The 23,863-nt window shown below is 43.2% G+C and overlaps 1 long non-coding RNA gene across 1 annotated transcript; it reads left to right on the top strand.

The window, feature by feature from the left end:
- Positions 1-2,161: 2,161 nt before the first annotated feature.
- On the top strand, positions 2,162-23,563 carry LOC308070032. The gene is made up of 2 exons (XR_013930599.1): positions 2,162-5,136; positions 14,824-23,563. It is a non-coding gene; the product is annotated as an uncharacterized lncRNA (long non-coding RNA).
- The last annotated feature ends 300 nt before the right edge of the window (positions 23,564-23,863 follow it).

Here is a 23,863-nt window from a genome sequence, read left to right as displayed (position 1 = left end):
TTGCCAAGGTAATTGATTCAATAACTTTGTTCCATCCCAGGTAGTTTCTGAAATTAAACCATGAAAAACTTTTATTGTAGATGTATCTCTACCAGTGTATGTAGTGGAGCAGAACCATTTGAGAAGCAGATTGAGGTGACATCCTGACTCCTGAGTCACCACCTGTTTTGTTGCGATGCAGAGGTGCCGTCTTGCTTTTCTGTTTTCCCCATCCCTTCAAGACTCCTGTACATGGCTTCCTCTTTCAAAATTCCTCTCGCCTTACAGGGGAAGGGGAGGGTGTCATTAAGGAGTCTGGGGCAGCTCTGGTGTTGCGGACTCCCTTCTCTGACCTGGGGCGCAATAAGCACTTGTCAGCAATTCTGACAGCATCTGGCAAATGTGAATTGATTGGAGTGGGACTTTAATATAATAAAACCTGCATAGATGATCATTACTTAGATTGAGAAGGAGGGATGCTTTTTCACTCTTCAGAAAAAAAAAAAAAAGTTGTAATCAACTGATTCTTTAAGAGGCCTCTAGCAATGTTCACATGCAAGCAAAGCTCAATTAATTGACAACACTAGGCTGAGGCAGGAAACTAAAATTCAATTATTGTCAATAGCTTGAATAAAACCTAGTTCTTATTGGTGATGACCTTACATGTTTTTCTTCCTGTAAAATGTTTTCCTATTTCTCAGTCTTTTAAAATCCCAAATGTCAGATAAAGCACTTATCTCTGGCTTTTGCTTAATTCGTTTTTTTGGTGGTTTTTTTTTTTGTTTTTTTTTTTTTTGTAATAAAAGCTTGTCAGGCTTATTTAGAAGGATCGCTTGATTTGAGCTCTCTGTTTTGTTCTTTCTTACGGTACACCAAGTTTTCATCAGCTCTCTGTTTTCAAGGTACGATCCACATTGATCTGAATTGCTGCTTGAAACATTTTCTTTTCAGTCTTTCATACATGTTCATCACACTTTGCATTTGCTGGGTGAGAAGTATCATCCTTAATTCTGTAAGTTGGCCCACCTGTTAATGTAATTGTCCAAAAAGCATCATAGTTGATGCTGTAATTAGAATAAGGAACTTTCTGGCTTTTGGGAGGAAACATGTATGAAATGTTCATTGCTGTGTGTTGTGCCACAGTTCAGACCTGAGAGACCATAAACCCCAAAGAGACTTTTAGATGTCACCTGTCATAAAGCATTGGCAGTTGCAGAAACAACAGCTGATTAATTATTTATTATGTGACTATTAGTTATACAAATATGTGTCCATGTAACTATGCAATGCAAAATTTCATTAAAAGATGTATGGCATAATTTACAAGTAACTTGCATTAAAAGGCTGTTCTCCAGCATATGTAATAGTAATAGTATTCAATATTGGTTCTTAAACTGATAGTGTTTACGATCTCTTGGTCTCAAACATTTTATAGAGCAGCACTCTCTGACAGATGAGGAAACCTAGACATGCGGGTCAGAAAGTGTCTAAGGCCAAGCATGGGTTCAGTGACACCTATGAGCCTATTCTTTTGCTCCTAATTTACGTGTCATTTCTGATGTTGTCTTGTGTTTTCATTAGCAAGTGGTGGCAGTTTGAGGAAAGCTGCATGTGTACAGGTACTAAGTAGTTTGGTTTTTTTCTTCTTCTTAAAGCACAATGCACAGTCGAAATGGAAGAATTATGGAATAGAAGAATTACTATTAGTAGTGGACACGAGCCCACTAGCATCTGTTCTCATCTGTTCGGCATTTTCATTACTGACCTGGGGAATGAAAGAGACAGTTTGTTCTTTACATAGCAAGATCCAGGAGAGCCAGGTGTACCAGAGGTTATCATGATCCCAATGGCAATGGTACATTTTGGAAATATCTGAAGGCAAGAAGAAGAATGCAATTCAACCAGGGAAGTACAAGGTATTACAACTGAGAGAACTAAATGTGCAGACACAGGAGAGTCTGTGTAGCAATTCTTTGGAGAAGACTGATTTACTGGCAGATCACAAACAAACCATGAGCCAAGTGGCATGCTGTCATGAAAAGGGCAGGCATCATGCAAACGTACCTTACATCTGCACGTGAATGACAACCACAGGGCAAAACTTCCTAGTCCTTTCAAATTGATAAGGTCTCAGCTGGGTTACCATGTTCTGTTTGAGGAGGAAAAAAAAATGTAATTTTTTTTTTCACCCCTTGTGGAGCAGCAGAGAAGAATCTGGATTGCTCCCTGGATTGGGGAGTACCCATGTTGGGTAAAAGTAGCAAATTTAGTCTTCAGTTACAGTGAAAAGAACTAGGTTAGGTACTGTAAAGTTGTTTTACTGTAAGCAATGAGAACCACTGAGATTGCTAGGGGGGCTGATGTTTTCCTTGTTCTGGGTACTGGGTCCTTGTCCCAGTTGGCTGTGTCATGCTGCGTGGTGGTGAGCAGAACAGATGGGAGGTGAAGCTCTGCCTTTCAGGTCTGGGCAGCTTTCCTTGGCAAAATACAAATGGATTTGTGAAGAAGCAGCTTGGTCAGCCTGTTTTGACTGGTGGCCTGGCTTGCTCTTGATCCCCGAGTCCCGAGATCAGGAGCAGCTCTAATATAGGCTTTGCTTGTTGTTCCTATCATCATTCAGGAATAAAATATACGAGGGCTTTATTAAGGTTCTGTAAAAATGTTTGCTTGGTGTCTTTGCTGGTCAAAAAGCACAGGGAGTGCCAGCAGTGATCAGGAAAGAGAAGCAGCCAGGTGACATGATCATGCCTCTGCACTGCATCTTGCCTTGTGTGAGCATTTTCAGGCAGAGATGTCTTTTGCCTTTGCCAATTGTAAAATCTCTGGTGACTGGAAAATGTGTGAGGAATCCTCCCCGTGGTATTTTCACCTTTCAGACTGTTCCTGGCAGATCACAGCAACAAATCACAAATTAACCCTGTAATCTGTTCACAGATTACAGTTTAACTCTGGCCCTGCTTTGGAAATGCTGAAAGCCAAGTGATGCTTCCTGAGGTTCGGGTTTAGCACTGCTTTGACTGTTGGGTTATCTCAGGAGGTCAGGCTCCAGTGATTGTATCTACCCAAAGGAAACAACAACGTTTATAAATGTTGCAGAATTGACAGTAGCACTATTTTAACATAATGCCTTTTCTTTGGAAGACTTTCCAGGATGCCCCAAAATTAATTAAGCAACCTCTGTAAGTGAGCTCTGTACTGTGAGATGGCTGCTGTGTAGCTGGTACCCAAGATGGCTTGTTAACAGTGAGCTGGAGTGTGTCCAGAAAACCAGTGTCTCATCTTTGACTTGTTGTCATCCTTCAGATGAGGCTAAGCAAGGGCTGATGGATTGGCTTTGTTGCTCGGTTAATCATTTTGCATATCTGTGGAAAGTTACAGGCTCACCTTACGGCTATGTTAATATATGTGTTCTCTAAATTTAGCAGAAGCCTAATTTTAGCAGTGGTGCTAGACATCTTTTTGAATCAGCCTTCCTCTTGTCTCTGCAGGATGGAGAAGGCCAATTAAGCTACTACCTGTCACAAAGCTGCAGCAGCCCTTTTTTCAGTGTTGCTATTTCCCCTTCATTAAACTTAATTATCATAATTCAGCACCTTTGCCTACAAATATCTCCCTTTGTCTTGCTGGCTGGCTGGTCATTTATAGCCTCCAGTTTCCCCAGTTTCTCTTTCCTGTGTGCTGCAGGTTTAGACACTCGTCATCCTATTGACTGTTCCTGTTCCCCAGTGCTTCTCGTAGTTCTTCTTAAAAGCAACTCTTTGGCTGGGTGACTCAGCTTTCTCATTCAAACAGAGGCCACAGAGTATAAAAATAAGCTCCTTTAAAATCCAGACATGGTAATTGAAATTAATTTTTTTTTAAATATTTTTTCCTATCAAAAAATCCCGTTTCCTTAAAAATCAATGCGTTAAAAAGCAGGTTTATTTGTCTCTGTGCTTCCTTATTTTGGCAAGGTGTTTGTGGAAGATTAAATCTGGAGAAAGAGTTTGCGTTCAAGTAGTTCAGTTTGGAGTTTTGAAAGTGAAGGTACAACAAACTTTTCCTTGAAAGTTTTCCATAATAACTTTCAACAAAACAATTGGATTTGAAATGTTCGTGATGTTTCAATCAGCTGTCATTGAAGTGTAATTCATTTCATCTTCTGTTTGGAGACTAGCTTGATTAATCCAGTACTATTTGTTTTCCTGAATAAACGCTATTTATTATTTTTTAAAATTATCAGCCTGACTCAATGAGATGAGCTTTAACGGTATGCCGCAGAATAATATGTTTTATGCAATGAAATTGGAAGCCATACCACAGGGCACATTCCTTGAAAAATGTTTTTTAAATTCCCAGAAGAAATCATTGCATGTAATAAGGTGAGTGGTCCCTGTCTGTAGGAGATGAGGTTTAGACGTGTCTTGTGTTTACATTTTTGTGAATTAATTCTGCTGATAGGTTTTAGAACTGCTCCATTCTTCTCAAAACTGTAGATTCTGTCCCTTGTATCCCAAAATGGTTCTTTTTGTCCAAAAGTCTGGGAAAAAATTTTAGTTTAGTTTAGAATTCTATCCCTTTACCAGCTGTAATCATTAACCCAAGTTGTAGTTTAAGGAAGTCTGAAGCAAAAAAATGTAGAAATATTAGAAGCTGGTATTTCTGGATATAGTCCAGAGCTTCAAGAGAGCAAACCAGGGCAGGAGGTTGTGTGTGTGTGCTTTTGTCTTTTAATTGGTTTATATGAAGTTATCTGTTTGCCAATGCAGAAGACAGTAAAAATGAAAAATGTTGGAACCAGTGACACATGTAGTTAATTTTCTGAAGTAAGTAAATTAAGTACAAATTGGTTATTAATAATTCAGAGCAAGATGCTATATAAGAAATCAGGGCAGCTTGTCTGTCTTTTTCAACCATTAAAAGATTAGTCTGAGCAAGGCAGTCGAAGGCTTCCCTATGTGCTATTAAAGCCTCACTTCTTCATTTATTAAAGACAGATCTAAATGATGCAGCAGGCTTGAGATGTTGCTGTTGCAACAGCCTGGTGTGTTGTGCCTTGCTGTAGACTAGGCATAAGATGGAAGTTGAGTCCGGTGCAGAAAATTTTGGGTATGCAGGATCTCCTGGAGACAGCCTCGTCATTTCCTTGTGGATTGTTGTTGTGGGTCGTGTGAAGAGGTGAGGAGCTGAGAGGGTAGGGAGATACGGGAGGGCTGTGCCCTGGAGGAGGGTTGGAGGGACAGCACTGTGATATGTGGAGTTAAAGACCTCAGCTCCTGGCTCTGAAGTGGTCTCCAAATGTGGAAGATTTCCTCTACGCTCTATGTATGTTAAAACATCCTTTGGTGCCCAGGAGGTAACGGCGTGATGCCCTGTGGTACCCAGGTCCTGGGAGCAGGCTCTGGACCAAAGCCTCCATGGCTCTGCAGGTATTAATGTGCATGGTGCTATGCCCTGCTGTGCTGGCAATCCCGGGGTGCATCTCAGTGCTGGCACGTCTGCTCCATCCCTGCCCCCGAGCAGACAAAGGCACCTGCCCAGCAGGGACTGGTACATGTGCACAGGGAGCTGCCAGGCTGGGCAGGCACTGGCCACCCAGCAGCATCACGGCAGCTAGGAATACATGAGGGGAGGCACAATGAGACTCCCGGTCCAACGAGCTCAGGGTGATTTTCTTCTTTAATACAAGAAATGCAGTTCTCCCTGTTATGGCTGTGTGACTATAGCGATTCTACCGCCTGCATGGGCTCCCGTACAATGATTTCTTTCTCCCAACTCATTCTCATACGGGGAGGGGGGGGGTGTTTAACCTCGAGCCTGACTGCTCCCTACTGTGTAAACCACCTAAGGGTTTTTTGTTTAAATTGCCTAAGAAAACACTCTTTCCTCACCATTTGCCTGCTTTTGCATTCAGGCTGTACTTTGTGAGGTAAGAATTGCAGATCTCAGACCTGTCAGGGCTACAAAAAAGATGAAATAAAACCAGACTTCCCAAAGGAGAGGTATAGTTGCCACTTGGGTCCATGGGTAGAAAAATTCCCAAAATTCCCATTGGCTGGAAAACAGGGGGTTAAGGACTTTGGCCACAGCATTTATAACTTTTTTCTTTAGAGGGATGTTGTCATTTTGCTAACAGACATCCCGATGATCCCAGCTCCATCCTCAGTGTGTCCAGCAGATGGTGGTGGAGTTTCATCTACAGCTGCGATTCCTGCCGAGGGCCTGGACACCACCATTCCCATGCCTCAGCCCCCAGGCTCTCCCTTAGAAACAAATCATTTGCTTGGCAGCCAGATGCAATATTTGCTTAACATGGAAAGCACTTCGTTTGGAGCTGATTTTATCTGCTGCTGTGATTGATTTTTATAGTTGCAGCTGTCAGGCTGTATTTGGCACCTGACATAAACACCACCTCCTTGAAAGACCATCTTTAATGTCTGTGGGCATGGAGCGATGTTTATGCTGCTTCAAGAGAAAATTTACATTAGGGCAGAAGCTCTTCACCTAGTCTTCTTCCTGCAACCCTGGTCCAGACAGGGATTTTAAGGCAAGGAAGCCATCACTCCAAGTCCAGAGCTGAGTGCCTTAAATTTGGAAGTGTCCCAGTTGCAAGACCAGACTTCTGGGTTGCAGACCCATATCAGATCCCTGCACCCTTCCGCCCCATGCAAACTGATGTCCCTCTACAGCACTGGAAGGCAGAGAACTGGATCTTCTGCAAGGTAGGTAGAGAGGAGAGGCTGTGTCGTTGGGGTGTTTCGGAGAGCCTGGCAGGACTGCTGGCTCAGCCTATCCCCCTTTAGGTGTAAACCTTCCTCTGATGCTGGAGGGCAAGTCCAAGACCTTGACTGAATGTGGGTACAAGGTGCCCTCATAGCATCACTACATCTAAATATTCTGTAAAGCATTACAAGCATTAATTTAATTTTAAAATATTCTGCAAGGTTTCTCCTTGTGAAGATAACCTTCTTGAACTCAAGTGTCCTAGGAACAAGAGAGGACAGCCTAATTCATCAGCACACAGTGTTTTTAACTCAAAAACCTCCCGATGCACCTGCCAGTGCAAAGTAGGTTTGAACCTGCCCTAAATAAAAACTGAGGAGCCCCTGAGTTTAAGAAATCCTTCAGGGCAGGGGAGATGGCACAGTTCACTGCTGCACAGCACGTAGGTGTGGGCTTTGGATGGGGAGATGGCTGGTGCCCTGCTGAGTGCCTCCCTCCCGGTGTCCAGATAGCTTTCTGGAGCCCAGGTGATGTGTGTGGTTCATGCGCATTTCTCGACGACATTCTTGATGATGACAAATCCTGCCCTTTCTTCTTTCCTGCCCCTGCTCAGTTCCTCCCCGATGCCTGTACCCCCTGTTCCTAGGCAGCTGGTTTGAGGCTTTACTGCGAGCACAGCTGAATGAAAATCTGCAGCTTCCCCCCTGCCTCCATCCCCATTTTCTTCTGGATTATTTTTCAGGTGGATCAAAGTTCAGCTCCTTGCAAAGCATCACTGGCCACTGTCAGCATGGTGGAGGAAGCCAGGTTGCTGATGGGAATAAATGATGCAGAAAGGCTGAAAGGAGGACAGGAATGCCTTTTTTAGTATTTTTAAGGGCCTTTTACCCTTAAGGCTTTAAGTTTCTGTGGCCACTCAAGCAATTTCCAGGTAGACCAAAAAGCAAGGTGTGGGGAACAAAGCAACACCAACACGGATGATGTACAGGGCAGAGATCATGCATGGGCCTGAATCTGAGAAAAGAGCATTTTCCTTAGAGATGGTTTAAAAGTGAGAAGGAGAACGGTTCTGGCTGCCAACCCAGAAATCATAAGACCAGAGGCACGCTCTGAGCTGGAAGAGGCTGCATTTAACTCCTCGTGCCTGTCCTCTGCAGCCTGGCCTGCTGCACGGTTTCAGTAGCAATGCTATTTTTATTATTCTGCCACTAAACTGCTGACATCAGAATTTGGTTCCTTTAGTCAAAATGACAAGGAATTAATTCCTCTGTCTTAAACTTCTTGTGAGAGAAGTGGTCACTCTAGCACAAATACAACTCAAAGGATTTCTTCCACGTCTGAAATATTAGCTAATCAAGCCTGGAGGAGATTCATGGGTACAAACACAGCCACTGGAGGGCAGTTGTAAAACTCACAACTGCCCTTGTATCAGCTAATCCATCCCCAAATGATTCACTTCAGCCTTATCTTGTTGCAGCAAACATTTCCCTTTTGCTTTCCTACATTCCTTTCCCTCTCATTCCATTATTCTCAGATCCAGCAGCTTTTGGAGCATGCAGGGTGGCAGCTCCCGCTGCTCACCTGCCAGCTGGCAGCAGCGCAGTGATGCTACCGGTACCACCAGCATGGACAAACAACTGTTCTCCTGCCTCCAAGCATCTGCCTGCTTGGTCCGTGCACCATCTCCCTGCTGCTCCTGCTGGAGGCGCGTGCTTTGTAGCCCAACGGGGTGTTGAGCACAATGGGCAGTTTGGATATTCAGGATGAAAAGCCTTTTACAGCTCCCGAGTTGCTTTTGTGGGGGCTGAATGTGTCCCAGCAGTGAAAAGAGGGACACAGACCTCATGCATGCTGTGGTGACGATGGGCTGCGGCACGTTGCAGCCTGGCAGGAGATGCCAAACCGTGGCAGAGCCGCCAGCAGCAGGGAGGGCTGGCTGGTTACACCAGTTACTGACAGCGGGGCGATACTGGTGGTGGGGTGGGCAGCGGTCTCAGCTGACAGGCAGCCTGCTTCTGTAGGCACAGCAGGAAAGGAGTGTTCTGGGGAAGCATACACAAGAGGGCAAGAGGATGGACTGGACAATGTGTGAAAAAAAACCAGTGGAGATTTCTCTGCCAGCTCCCATTGCTGAAACAGCCCAGCGATGGACCAGAATATGCCAGAGCTGGCACCAGAGGAGGAAAGGGAGAGCAAGATGGGCCCACGAGTGCCAGTGCTTCAACTGGAGTGTGGTGCCAAGGCACCATGGCTCAGGAGCTCCATCCTGGCAATCCTTCAACTCGATACAGGGCAGGGACACAATCATTTGAGTGTCTCTGGAAAGCAGTCATAGGCATTCATGTTGAGAAATTAAAGAACTTCCAACCTTCTGTCTTAGGAGCAGCTGCTTGGCTACCCCTCAGCTCCCCAGGCCGGGTGGGAGCAGCGTCTGGCTCAAGCAGCAGGAGGGGGCTGCTGGGGAGAGGCGGCCGCGTCCCTGGGGAGCCCTGCCTGTGGGCTGGGGTGGGCGGCAGTGCCGCACGACTGGGCTGCTGCGGGACGAGGTGGCCTCGAGTTGCTCGCTGAATTGCGCCATATGCCATCAGATCATTCCACATTAGACAAATCTGCACTCTGGATGATTTCCCTTTTCCACCATGGTTGAATGGAGATGCAAACACATACAAACACTCTCTATAATTTTCCTCTGCGTGGTAGATGAGACCTAAAAAAGTAAACACACATGTTTCCCTGTGGGCTGTGATGTTCCTCTAACTGGTGCTTTTGTTTGCCAGCTATAACACATCCCTTCTAGTCTGGTGCCTTTGCTGTTGTCACTGTGATCCCTCCTGCATCTCTCTGGCACTGCCCTGCGGCAGTTGGGACGATTTCCACTCTGCCTCAGCCTCCATTAAGCAGTTTTTAATTTCTTTGGTGGCACCGACAGCTGTTTGCAAGAGCGAGGTAGAAACTAGATACCACCAAGAGGCCTCCAGAGCCTTGGTCCTGTCTGCTCTGCTCTGCTTGGGGTTGTGCTTGGCAGTTTTAAGAAATATGGTTCTTCAGACAGCTGGGATGTCTGTCTGTCGTCTTTTCCAGACAATTTCAAGCAGCTTGCACAAGTCAGAGAGACAGCAGATGTAGTAACGAGCTATGATGCCACCACTATGCAGCCCAGCTCCTTCGCTGTTTCAGGATGCAGCAGTCGCATGGCTGACCACTCCCTCGGTGGTTTCGCTACTGCTAATGTAAGGTAAGGGCTGCGGGAAGATGTACATCAAGGTGGTGGTTAGAGGAAATGGGATACAAATTCACAAGAAATACTGTTTCATTGGTTTTGCTCTTCATGGGATGCCATTCTTTACAAGTATAAATAGGTTACCCTTTCTTTTTATATTCCTTGTGTTACTGGCTTCTGGGCATTGACTGTTTCCTCACAGCCCACAGGGGACAGAATTGCTGTAGGAAAATGAAGGGGAGAAATGAGTCTTTAACTTGACCTGCAACATCAGAGAATTTGAAAAATTGTGGTTTTGTGGAGCTTTTATATCATCACCCTTTTCAACTGAGCATCCTGAATGCTTTACAAATATAATTAAGTCTCATGCGGCTTCTCTGAATTACGTAAAGATAGAATTGCCTCATCGATCAGAAGAGAGGATCCAGAAGCTGCTTAACAATTTGAGACGGCGTTAAATGACACCAGCTCCATGAATACAAGCATAACACCCACTTGAAACTTCTGTGTAAGAGAAAAATTTCAGGAACTGGACTACAGCTTTCCTCTCTTGCAGAAAAAGTAACACTGGATCATGAAGGGCTATATGAGGACCTCTCTTCCCATACCCTCCTTCTGTATCTTCTTTTGCTTTGTGAGAAAATCTTGTCTCCCTGCGTTAACTTTATTTAAGATTAAGTTTTCAAAAAGAAGCAACCTAAGGGAAAATGCTCATAAAAGCCTCACCCTCTCTCCCAGTCCTAAGATGTTGTTGTTGGCTGACCGATGCTGATACTGGGAGCTGCTGGAAGGGAGGGCTGGACCAGGAGGATGGAGGGGCCAGGAGAGCACGGCTGTTAAGGGAACTTTGCAGAGCTGGGAGAAGGACAGCTGAAGCCAGGTATGATGTGGAAACCTCGTTAGAGAGCAGAACAGAGTGATTTAAGGGGCTGTCAATGTAGTATCAGTATGCAGGGGATGTTGCTTGTTTGGGAAGGAATTTCAAGATTATTCCCACTCATTAGGATGACAGAAGCTCACCCAAAGAGATGAGCTAAGAGCAAAATGCCTGCCAATTACATATCAGGTGTTAGATAAATTACATAACTACACCTAGCTGAAGAATTTGGGTTTGGACTCCAGTTCATTAAAAAGTTTAACTCAAAGTAGAGACTGGCATGTAAACAATGCAGAGGGGCATCAGTCATTTACTCAATTTTCTCATCTCCTACTGAAATTATTTTCATTTTCTCTTTCAAATACCTAAGACAGGCCCTGGATTAAATGTCTATCTTGAGCTTAATTGTCCATTAATAGTCCATCTTCAGCTGGACTGCTCCAGATGGGTCTTCTAAAGCCACTCTGGTTCAATGGTTTCTAATAAGACAACAACAGACCAGGACAAAATTAAAGTACAATGTAAAAATTTGTTGGTGTTGGAAAATTCAGGGATGTTTTCTGTGGTGTACCAGATATGCCAAAGCGATTTTCAAATGTTTTAAAATTTCAGTGAGTACAGAAGATGTGCTAGAGATGTTATTTACATCTCAGTACCACTAACTGACCTTTTACATAGAAATTAGTTAGGGAAAAGGACCTGCATGATCTGGTGGGCATCAAACTGGTCATGCACTGTTGCCCAGACCATAAAGCCCAGCTGCACTGTAAGCTGTGTTAGCTGGAGCCCTTGTGCTTCTTCCCCTCTACTGAACGTGTAAGAGGCCACATCTGGAATAATGTGCTAAATTCCACTACCACTATCCCCCAAACCTCAAAACAAAGGCTTGCTTTTTCCTCTTCTCAACAGGGACCAGGCACAAGCTGCAACAAGGGAAATTCCTATCAGATACTGGGAAAAGCTCCACAGTGAGGGCAGCGAAAGCCTGCAGCGAGGGCTCAGCGAGGCAGGTGAATCTCTGTCGGAGGTGTCCAACACCGGGCAGGAAAAAGTGCTGAGCAACACGGACCCTCCGGTGAGGCAGGTTGGGGAGGTGTTGGACCACCTGACTGCCAGAGGTCCCTCCCAACCTAAACCCTGTTGGGAACTGGGGCAGACCTGTGGAATCTATATTTTTTAGTTCTCTAGGCCATACTTACACAAGTTAACAGCCATGAACAGACACCAAGGTTTGAATCGCTGTAAGAATCATGATCATTGTAAGGTCATGTTTGTTCTGCTTTCTTGCAAATGTAAAAGTGGAACTGGTGTTCTTATTTTAATTCCTTTCTTCACCACATATGAATTCACCCCTGCTGAGGTTTAATCTCCTGTGAATTTTCTGGCTTTGTTTCCTGCAGAACTGCTTTTGAAGAGCCCTTGTAAAGAATTGCATGGACTTTGAACGGAAATGAAAAGTAATTCAAAGCATAGATCTGTTAATCCTGAGAGTCTCAGTACAACCTCTTAATATACATTGGTAAAATATGCAAAGTTATAGCAATCAATTACAGCATGGCTGCAATGAATCTGTTATTCGCTCATGCAAGGCACACTGTGTGAGGATTGATGACGGAGGGAGGAGGTGAAAGTGAATTTATTTTTATTTAAATGGCCCCAGTTCAATGAATTCTCCATGTTCTTGGCATGATAACCTAATCAGTGATTGGCTCTGTGAAATAAGAGGATTGACACTATTTTAATGCATTTCCTTTTACAGCAGTTGTTTTCCTACACACAATATTTCTACAGGAGAACTAACAATAGTTGACAAAGTAAGTGAAAATGAAATTAATAATTAAGTAGATTGCCTTCATCCTCTGTAGGATCCATATATCTTAGGAAGGTGTTCTGTTGCTTTTTTTGTGCGTAAAGCAATACTACATACTTAGCAACAAATAAACACCAATCTCTTGCCTTTCCACTCAGGAAAAAAAGGGGTTATGGCAATACATTGCAAAGAAACAAATGGTACTCACGGTAATACACAGTGCCGGGAGTGGGTCAGTCAGGTTATAACATTGTCCTTGTCCAAAGGAGTTTTTGAAGAGCGCTATTAGTTTCCAGTGACGTGCAGGAGGAGTTCAGCAGTGATTTCACCATTTCTCTTTGTTTCAATTAATGGTTTTGCTTCCAGATAGAACAGCAGAAAACATGTATGTGTTCACAGTACCCAGTAAATTCTTTCATTTCTTTCCCCTTTTTGTTTTTAATGTTACCAGCTCTCCCCATGGTCAACAGTGTGTCAGCACTGTCATTAAAACCTCTGGTTTTGTTTTTATATATGAACTGTAAAAAAGTTTGCTTCAGGCTTGCAATTTGGTTTCTAGGGTCTTGCTCATGACATCCTGTAAAACATTTTATGAATTCATAAAAATATGTTAGGCTCTGCTCCAGCTCTTGGATTCAGTTCATTGAATCTCCACCACAAAACTTTACTAAATATGTTTTTAATACAATTTTATTGGTGAATTTCTTATAGAGCATATTACAATTTTGTTATCAGAGTTTCTTTATGGCTTTATTTCTGCTTACCAAAAATTAAAAAGAAAGGTTGTTGTTTCTGCTGCTTCCAAAATTGATTCTTGGCTCAGATAATCAACACACTCTTAGGACCCCCAGCAAGGATATTGCATGCTTGTATTCTTGTACAACTCTCACATTTGCCGCCTTGCTTCAACCTCTCCAATCTGCTTGTTTAAAATACTTCCAGAAGGATTTTGAATGACATGAGCTAGCTGGCAGGGATCTTTAAACAGCGTTACTGTACCTACAAAATCTCCCCAGGAAGGGTTTTAAATCTGCAGAGTACCTCTCCAAAGTGGTTGAGGGAATCAGGTTTCCAGAAGGGCAAGAACCCAGGATTTTCTTTTGCTCAGAAACAAAGTGAATTATCTGTGGTATTGTAGAATTAATAAACACAACTTTTAATGTGACTCTAGTTTCTGTTAAGTATAGAAATGCAGGATTTGTCCAGCTAGAAGAAAACCAGATCTGTGTCATCCTGCCTCTGACAGCTGCCAGGAGCACGTGCTAAGACACAAGTCCAGGAAACCCCCCAGTTAAATAACTCACCCAAAGGGGAAGTTTATTCCCAGATCTCCAAGTTCATGGCTGAGAACACAGGCTGAAACACAGGATAGCTTTTATTGTGCGATCTTCTGTATCCCTCAGCACTGGGGGAGTTTCAAAGGCTCATGAGTGTTTGCGTGAATTGCTCCTGCCCAGGCAAACTGACATAAATTTCCTCCAACCAGCCTGCAACGTGTTCCCAATTCACATTAACTAGATTATCTCCTTCCATCATAAGGACGTATGCAGGAGAGCTCTATTTTCCCTTCCATGTGCCACTTGGTATATTACCCATTTCACTACTGTATCTACCCCTCTTCTCTTTCACCTGCGATTCCAGTTTTGGAGTTGATCCTTTCCATTAGATGCTGGGGTGCCTGTCAGTGTATGTGAAAGAGATATTTAGCTTGGAATAGACTTTTTGGTGGTCTATATAGATGTGAAGTTTATGGTTTATCATTTCTGAGAGTGAAGTTTATTGGTTTGGATAGTTAAATCTTCTCACAGGCTGCCTCTGAGTTGGGGGGGCACAGGAACACGCACTGTCCCAGATTGCTGCAGGAATATTTTTAATCAAATGCCAGTGCTATCCTTTACTTCTGCAATAGAGAGGGATTTAAGCAGCTATAGGAAGTGAGACTGTCAGTCAAATGGAGCATAATAGGAATCAGCTCTCGCTCAATGATGAGATTTAGGCAGTGTGGATGTGCCCTGCATATGATGGCTTTGTGTGTGCAGGAGCAAACAGTCCCTCCCCACCCCCCTGCAGCAGGCCGTGCTGTGACCCCATAAACCTGTGTGATGTTACACTTTTGCTTTCATAAAGAAGCACTATTACCTGCTGCCAGGTTTAGGAAGAAATCAGGATTTCTTTCAAAAATCAAAGTTTGAATTCAGAAATATGTTGTACTCTCATCATTTTCCTCCCCTTTAGCCTCCCCTCAGAAACTCGAGGAGTGTTCCATCACTAACTGGCTGCACAAGCCCCCTGGACTCCTTCCCGACAGCAGACCGTGAGCATCAGTGGCTGGGTCAGACCTCTGCCCTGTGCCCAGCCACAGCGCCGTCAGACAGCACGCTGTGAGTACATCCCTCCTACTGATCCTAATGCTGTCCTAAATTCCCAACAGGTTTTGCTCTCCCCACTTGCTCAGGAGTTAGGCACTTGGATTACCTTCCCAGCCTGTCCGCTGAGCTGCCACGTTCAGGGACTGTGATTGTCCATCCAGAGAACTCTGCAAACCATCCAGGGCGTTGGATCTAGCTCAAACACTTTTTCCTGTGAAAAAGATTGTGTGAGCAGGAAAACAGACCCTTGTTGTTACTATTTGTTCTATACTAACTCCTTGTTTAAATGTTCAATGAAGAAATGGGAGCTATATTTTTTCTTTCAGTATTGCTCATGTAGTGAACCATCTGAGATCACCAAATGAAAGGACCTTGAGAGGAAAGACGTGGGAGCAGATTTCTTGTCACCTAGGTAAGAAAGAGGGCAGGCGGTAAGGTTACTGCCACCGGGACTTCACAATACCAATCTGTTAAGGTTAACGAATGCTTCAAACCATGTCTCAAGTTCACTCTTCTGTAGAATATTAAAAAAAACACCTCATAGTATCATGTGGAAGCTCTGTCTTCCAGTGAGGCTCTTGTGATTGCTGGCATCAGTGAGCTGCTCTATCCCTGGGTGCAGGGGTTGGATCACCCTGGAGAGGGACCACAGGGTTGGAAGGGAGGCATGGCGCTGCACTGGGCAGAGCCTTGGATTTCACATTTATCTGTGCAGGGCTGTAATGCAGGAGCCCCCCCAGGGAGTCTCTTTAGTGTGCCAGGCTTTACAGCACTTCAGAAAGACCTGTGTTATGTAGGAGTCATCCCTCAGCATCTGCAATGGGACTGACAAAAGTACCATGGTCTTAGTAAATTCCTGTAAAATCTCTTATGACTGACCTGGCAGCTCAGCAGCAAATGGTGTTGACCTGGCTAATCCCCATCTTTAGAATAACCTGAAGTAAAATCTAAGGTTTGAACGCTTATACTCCTTGAATTATCCAGATAAACATCTGAAGGTTGTGGCAGTGCCTTGGGTCCCCACCAGTAATAAAATATGTGTGTGAGCTCATGTTGTCATTTGCTTCATTTCTAGTAGCACTTTACCTGGTAGGAGCAAGCAGAGAGAGAGAGTGGCCAAAAATGATAAACTACTGTGTCGGAGAGCCAGTAAATCCTAGCCACAGAGTCCTTCTGCTTGTCATAGGCAAGTGATTTAAAACTTTTATCACTCAGCTTCTGCTAGCAAACATTGCACAGATTGTCCTTTTTTGCTCCACCTTGCAGCTGTCGCCTGCAATGGAGAGCCCACAAGTGATACAAAAATCACTGCTACAAACAGGACGCAAGACTAACAAGGAACCACAAAGAAAACACACGTGCTCATTGCTCGTAGTAAGCATTTCTCTCTGGCAATAGCTGCAAATCAGTGCTTTCCCCCATGGCATTTCTTACTAAAAGATTTCCTTGAAAGGAAATCATAAGCATGGAAATGAGGGTAGAATGCTTGATGGTCCCTAAGGTTTTTGAGTATTCAGTTCTTTCTAAAATTAATGGAATTTTGGCCTGTGAGTCCCTTATGTGGCTTTGAACATCCAGCTTGACTAATATTTAAACGGCTGAAGTTCATCATAAGCTCCCAAGGGCGAGCACTGACAGGGGCCTCTCGGGAGCTGAGAACACCAGCAGCCAGCAAGAAGGCAGGCGTGCTCCTTCCTGCGAATACGGGATGCTTCGCTTCCATAGCTGAGAAGCCACAACACTTACAAATCTTCAATGGCACTTGCAAGTCTTCAACTTCAGTCTTTGATTAATTATTTAGGCAATTACCTATCAGTGGCACTTCTCTCACCCATCAGCTGCCCTGGGTTGCACACGCCCCTTTGACTGTCTGCTATGTGACCGTTTGAGGACCAGACCTTCTATTTTTACCTTTGACAGTGCTAAGAAACCTCCTTCATCCCAAGACCACCTTGTCTGCGCTGCAGATAGTGTCTACACATAGTAAAAAAATGGTTTTCATGGTGGTAACTGTGGTCTGCAAGATCTAGTCCCAGCTGGGGGAATTAGTGGGCATTTCTGCCATAGGAGGCAGCGGGGCAATTATTAAGGCCACATTTCATGTAAACTTTGGAATGAGAACTCAGACTGGGAATATTTGGGTACCAATCGGCAGTTTTCTTTTTTGAAAGTAATTTTTGTAGCTTTTTTCAAATCTATTTAAATGCCCACAGTATTGCTTAATATTAAACCCTCCAGCTTGTTCCACATGAAGTGGCAGTACTGCATGTTCATTGTGATGCCTGCTTTGGAGATGTGACTGAACATTGTGTCTTGCCCGTTTCCGCTGCTGAGGGCTGTTGCAACAAAAAAATGAATGTTCAGAACCATTCATTGTAGCATGATAGAAACAACAGAATAAAAATTGGGAAAACTTGGCAAAACCTTTCATTTCCAAGCTGAAATGTATTTGTTTTAATAGCTGGTCTGAGAGGTGTACTTTGAACTCATTCTCAAAAAAAACTTGTCTTACAACTGTGAAAGATTATATTCCTGCAGATTTCATATCGATCTTCTGTCATTTGAGGTTTTTAAAAAATAATTGTTTCTTTTTGCTACTTGTAGAAAATCTAAGTTTGCTACTTCCAGAAAATCCAGGAGCAGAAAAATGCAACAGCCCTAGGGTGGATCGTACTACCAATGATGGGTTCTAAATAGGACTTCTGAAAACAGTGCGTTGTTTGATCCATTTAAATCTGTCTCATCATATCGGAGAGGATATTCCTTGGTGCAGCTCTCTTGGGGAGTCTTACAGTGTCAATCCCACAATGTTAGATATGATTTTTCTCCATCAAAACACTGATGAACCATTTGAAAGAAGCAAGTACACTGTGATGAACTGTGCAAAATCAGCCCAATAGCTGATAACTTTGCATTCTGCAGAAGAATAAAAGAACTGGAATTTAATAATAATATTTGCTATTTCTTCTGTATCCTTTATGCTAGATTTGAAAAATGTTCTATAAGATTGTCATGTCCTTGCAATATGTTGTAAAATATTTTGATTCCCATGTGATGGGCAATGGTAAATGAAGTCAAGGAACTCAGAGGCACGAGAGAGACAGAGGATGCCTGGACAGTCAGAGGCAGCGAATGGTAACCATCTACTGTGGTTTCTAACCCCTGACCCACACAGGTCTACCAGCTCTGAGGAAATCTTTGTATGTGCCTGACAGTGGCCAGAAACCAAAATGTATGTCACCCTGTTTGCAAAGTCTACATCTGGAAAATACAGATTTGACGTTTTGCATGTTAATTTGCTGAAGACTGCGTTCTCAAGCATGGATTGTCTCACACCAATCAAATGGAATTTCTATCAGCTTTGTAAGTTTTAAAGAAATAAGGTTTTGTTTAAAAAATAACTGATGTTGTACAGGGGAAAAGAAAATTGGTATAGTTTGGATTGACCTTCCAGTTCTGAGAGAAAACTTCAGCGTGTCAGTGATCTAACTGTGCCTTATTTACCTGTATAATGGGACACAGATACTTTGGAATATGCGTTCCACTCCAGCTAGGGGTCAGAAGTAGCCATGTAAATGATGCAAAGAGTATAAAATCTGATGGACTAAAGCATTTCTGTGAGCCCAGTTTTCTGATGCATTGCAATTTAAGATCCAGAAATTAATGTACATTCAAACAGCTCAAAATACCCTGCAAGAGCTAATCAACCCAAAAGTACTTACAAGCAATAATTTAGTCAGCTGGTGAACTAACTGAGCACTAATGATGAGTGAGGAAGATCCCCTACATTTGTGAGCTGTTATCTGGATCATCTAATCTGGTACTGAAGATAATTGCCTATCAATATATATGAAAAAAAAAAAAGTGAAAAAAATTTAATCCCACCAAGTGTTTGTGTAGTTGAAGGGGATCTCAGAAAGCTGCCGAGATTATAAAATTGAAGGTAATTTGTTGTTAGCTTTCATATTGGCATTAACATTTGTAAATGTAATCTTTCAAATGAAGGGATGGGTCACACTGTCAGGGACCTGAGGGCACTAATGGCCCTTCATGTCCCCTGCCCAGCTTCCCCCACCCCTGCCTGTGGTCCCAGAGACCCACTTTAGCTCAGCCAGGGGCTATCAGCCCCTGCCTGTGGATGTGCCTGACTGTGACCTTGCCTCCTGGATGGATCTGGACCTGCCCTGTAGGTATCCTGTCTCCTGCATCAACCCCTCAGGAATATCTCACAGCTTTGTCTCCATTCCTGTCTTTCTGAAACAGCCACTGCTGCCATACCCTAGATGTAGAAGTCCACTAAACTGTACCTTCAGTGCTTTCTTGGATGATTGCCTGCTTCTGTCTGTTTTTTTCTTTGGGGGCTAAACCAGTGTGGTGCAGATGCCTCTACGTGCTGTGGGAGGAAAGGCCAAAAGCAGCAGCTGGAGCTCACTATGGATTTGTTACGGACAGACAGTAAGATCACTTGGGATGGGAAACAGTGGCTCAGATGTGGAATGAACCTTAAGCAGGGAGTAGAAAGAGATACTCTGAAAGTTTCCGAGCTCTGGGGAAATAAATCAGTTGCTGAACAGTCCTAACCAGCTTGCAGCAGAGACTCGGGTGATGGAGAAGACCCCTGAAGCTGGGGTCCGTGAAGCACAGCTGTAGCTGCACAGGGTGGGGTGGAGGGGAGCTTCTGGCCACCTCTCGCAGCCCTTGGAGGGGGTCCTGGCACTCTGCAGCAAGCAGCTGCCCAGACCAGGTCATACATATGCTCCCTTTGAGAGGCTGGTATGGAATACTTCCATGAATTGTGGGTGCTTTGACGAAGCCACTTCTGGGTGGGATTTTACCAAATGTTTGGTAGTATTTGAATTTTCAGCTGGGCTCTGGGGAGCTAATTTGTGTCAATGCAGCTCTCCTCAATTACAGTGGCTAGAAGGCCAAGCATATGCCTCCTTATTGAAGACACCTGCTGGAAGGAATAGGAAGTTTTAAAAATATCTCAAGGGAAAAGAAGGAAATAATCAATCAAACTTTTTACTCAGGAACTTCAGAAAAGCAGCAAGTTAATTAAAAAGTGACACTTAAAAAAAAAAAAAAAAAAAAGGTGATGTTTCCAGAAGCTGGGACAAAATTAAGTAACTTCAAGAAGAATGAGAAGAAGGGAAACATATTTGTGGTTTGTTCAGGCTTTTTTTTCCCCACACTAAAACTTCATTTAATTGTTAGTGAATCACTGCACATCAAAAATGTAGCTTTTTCTTCCGTGGTGTGATTAATGCTGAAACACATCTGATAACATGTCTGCTTGCCCAGCACCAGACAATTGCTTCATGGCTTTCCTGAGATGCTGGAGAGCATCACTTGGATCCAAATCCAGCTGATGGCCCCTGAATTAGCAGGCTGGGGAAACACAAATTTGCTTGTTGTCTGCCTGCAGCTGTTGGAAGCATCTCTGAGCTTTCTCTTGTTTTCCAAGAAAAGGAGAGTTAGACTGCGTAACTTTGTCACCACAGGCTATTTATTACCATTTCATAGCAAAGAAAGATCATCTTTACTTTTAATTTAATTATAGTAGATTCCTGCATACGACAATACTTCGATAGGAGCTCACACTAAATCTCTGTGGTAATTTTCTCTGCCTCTTTGGGCTCAAGACCTTATGAAGATTTAGGCAATTTGTTTCAAAATCCATTCTCTTGTGGACTACCAGGGTTTTTGTGATGTCAATTGCTGTACTAATTCCTACTTGCCGCACAGTGTGCTAATTAATTTTGAAAACAATTTCACACTTTACTGGGAAAATAGAAAGGAAATTGTTTTAGATACCATTTAGAAAATAGTGTGGACAAGAATGGTGGCTGAAGGTTTGTCCATGATATTTAAAGCATCAAATCAATCCTAGTGTTGTTTTAATAACAGCAGTGGCAATTGCCACTGAAAGATTACACAAAAAAACCCTAAAAAAAGGACTTTCATGAGTTAGGCCTGAAACACCAGGTGCAATTAATTTAACATACATCTGTTTAGTAGTTTCATAATTTATTAGCTCTGTACCTGTGCATGCAGCCTGGGTTTGCACAGCCGTACATCTTTTGGTATCTGGGTCTCTGGCTCACACTGGTCTTAGCTTAAGAGTTGCTTTTGCTGACATTCTGGGGGCCAAGCTGGGAGTTTGAAAGCTGCGTGGACCTTCCAGACAAAAACCAGGTGCTTTTGACTGTTTTGTTACACAAATTCTTCAATCTCCCTTATCCAGAGGTGAGTTTTAAGGCATAGAAGACTGACAGAGATCTGAACAAGCAGCTCTGGGGGAAGGCTGGCTCTAGAAAGCTGGTCTGTGAAGACAAGGGCAGAGGTGACTCCATGCAGACCTAGAGTGATCAAGACCATGCAGAGGATGAATAATACACTTGTGGGAACTAGTGCCTTCCCAAGACAAGGCAGCACAAGCTGCTATTGGAGCCCAGAGGTTTGTTTTGCTCGCACTGGCATACCTAAAGCGCCTGCTGGAAGCCGTGCCACTTACAGGTTTAAAGGTGATGGGTGTGGGGCCTATCTACATCCCATAGGAAAAAGACGTTCCTTTGCTCACGTGGGGCAAAGTGATCATAATAACCAACGTGTGAGATATGGTAGCTTGTGGTCTATGGTAAATCTTTCTTAGAAGCAGATTCAGCCTGAAAGATTTGAGTCTTCAGCTGTATTTCCAATGCCAGCTCAGGTGCACTGTTTGTTATTTGTGGTTTGACCCGCTGCACCTAGAATAACAATGCACACAGGATTTGAATTTATCCATAGAATGTTAGATTATCTACATCAACTCAGGCAACATGTAGGCAACCTGGTGCATTTCTATTATGTCATCAAAACAATGCATCGTATTGTAATTCTGCAGCAGTAATAACAGACAAAAAGCCAAATCCCTTGAGTAATGTGTAGTGTGTCATGACTGGCCTTATAACTGATGGCACTGGTGTTAGTTTTGCTACAATATTAACTAGTTTATATTAATTTGCAATTCTGTTTTGTAGTTCTTAAGTGAACTGCAAATTTTCCAGATAATATCCAGAACACAAAACGCTATTTAGCAGAAAACAGCGGTAAAATTACTGTATAGCTTCCTGTATGTGTGTTTTAATTATTCAAAGAAAATACTCTGTGTGGAACATAAAACAATTAATTCTGGCTAAAAGACAAAGATGAAACATTTAGCTACTTTACTAGATAGTCACAACAAAAAGGCACTTGAAGCTGAGAGAAAGAGATAGAGGAAAGCTGCTCTGTTAGCACAGGGAAAGCTTAAAGGGGAAGTTAAATGAAAAAGAGTTGGGTGGGTTGAGCCTAGCGGAGAAAAGGTTGGTAATGATATTTTGGGGGGCTTTGGGGTTTTATTGCTATGGTGATACCTTCTGTGTGTGATACGTGGAGATCAGTCCTGACCAAAACCAAGTTCAGTCTGATATGAAAATGCTTGAGCTATTCTTTACCATATAGATAAACTCATAAGAAATAAAATGTCTTGGTGGATACTATGGTAAAGACCCACTGCCACTCTCACAGGTGAAGAACTTGAGCCTTGCTCTGAGATCCCGCTGGCAGCAGATGGGGCATGAGCCGACAGAGGTTGCAGACTCCTAGAAAAACTGAATTATTTTCAAAAGGGTTTGGGTTCCCAGCAGAGGTAAAGGAAAAGGCAGTTCAGAAATCCTCACAGTTTATTTAGGACTAAGGCCCAGGAAAGTCTGTGGAAATGCTTGCGTTGTCTGTAGCGAACTCAGAAGGACACGCAAAGTATTTCTTTTACAAAACATGTTCATGGCACCTACAAAGAAAGCATGCAGATAACTAAGAGTAGTTACCTCTTGGAAGTAAGCCTAGAGAATAAGGAGTTACACAGGTGTATCACAGTCCACCTACTGCTTGTCTCCTCTCTCTCATGCCTGGGCCTTCAGGACAAAAGTATCATCAGATCACCTAACATGATCTGTCATCCAGCTGTCCTTACTAAGCCTCTACATCCCAGCTGGTCAGCCAGGATTATCACATTGCTCTGATTTAGCTGCCAGCTTTGTCCAAAGAACATCTTTCCTGCAGGGAAAGAAAACGTAAACTGTCTTGTGGCAGTTTTTGAAAGATTAGCTGATCTGGGAACTTCTCTCCGTGTAGTCCAATCCTATCCTTCAGTTAATCCTATACGTATTGGGAAAAGCATGTTTATATCTAACTTGTACATCTTAAGCACTTAAAAGTATCAACACTGACTGTCTCTGTGCTCTCTTAAGGTCACCTTCCAATGCACTTTGCACTTATTTCTGTAAAAAGACACACGTTTTATCAATGTTACATTATCAATGTATACATTACATTGTCTGCGTGGCTTGGTCTCCCAGATTGCCTTATTGCTCTCACCTGCTCCAGGGGAAGCTGAGAGCCTGGCTTAATAAGCCAGTGCATCAGAGAAGATAAAACCTGAAGTAAGAAGTGAGGTTTTCGGTTGTGTAGGAATGATTGTATTTTCCTATGAGTCTCTAGGAGAAAAGGAGCTCTTTGGACAAGGTTTGGTTGAAGGTAAGTGCTTCACAAGATCCTGCTGGGGGAGGTTTTTTTTTTGTTTGTTTGTTTGTTTTTAAAAAGGTGTTGATAACATTTGTTATATGGCTGGAGTTTAGGTACTTGAACACATGAGTCTAAATACTCTTAGTAGCTACTGATTTTTGGAGATGTGTGTAATCTGTTTGCTAAGTTTTGCTTATTGGCATAGGCATGACTGCTGTGCCTCAGATGGTGGTGAACTACAGCTAACTTATAATTAGTTCTGATGAAAATGAGGTGGTAGATTTTCCTATGGAATTCCTTTAAAGGGTTGGTTTGGGAGCTTTTTATTGTTGTCAAAAGTGTAATTGGCAAAACTCCCCATG

Source organism: Falco punctatus (genome assembly GCF_963210335.1).
Source record: "Falco punctatus genome assembly, chromosome: 9".
Taxonomy (NCBI): domain Eukaryota; kingdom Metazoa; phylum Chordata; class Aves; order Falconiformes; family Falconidae; genus Falco; species Falco punctatus.
The sequence above is the reverse complement of the archived record's forward strand: the minus strand, read 5'-3'. Positions and strand labels throughout refer to the sequence as shown.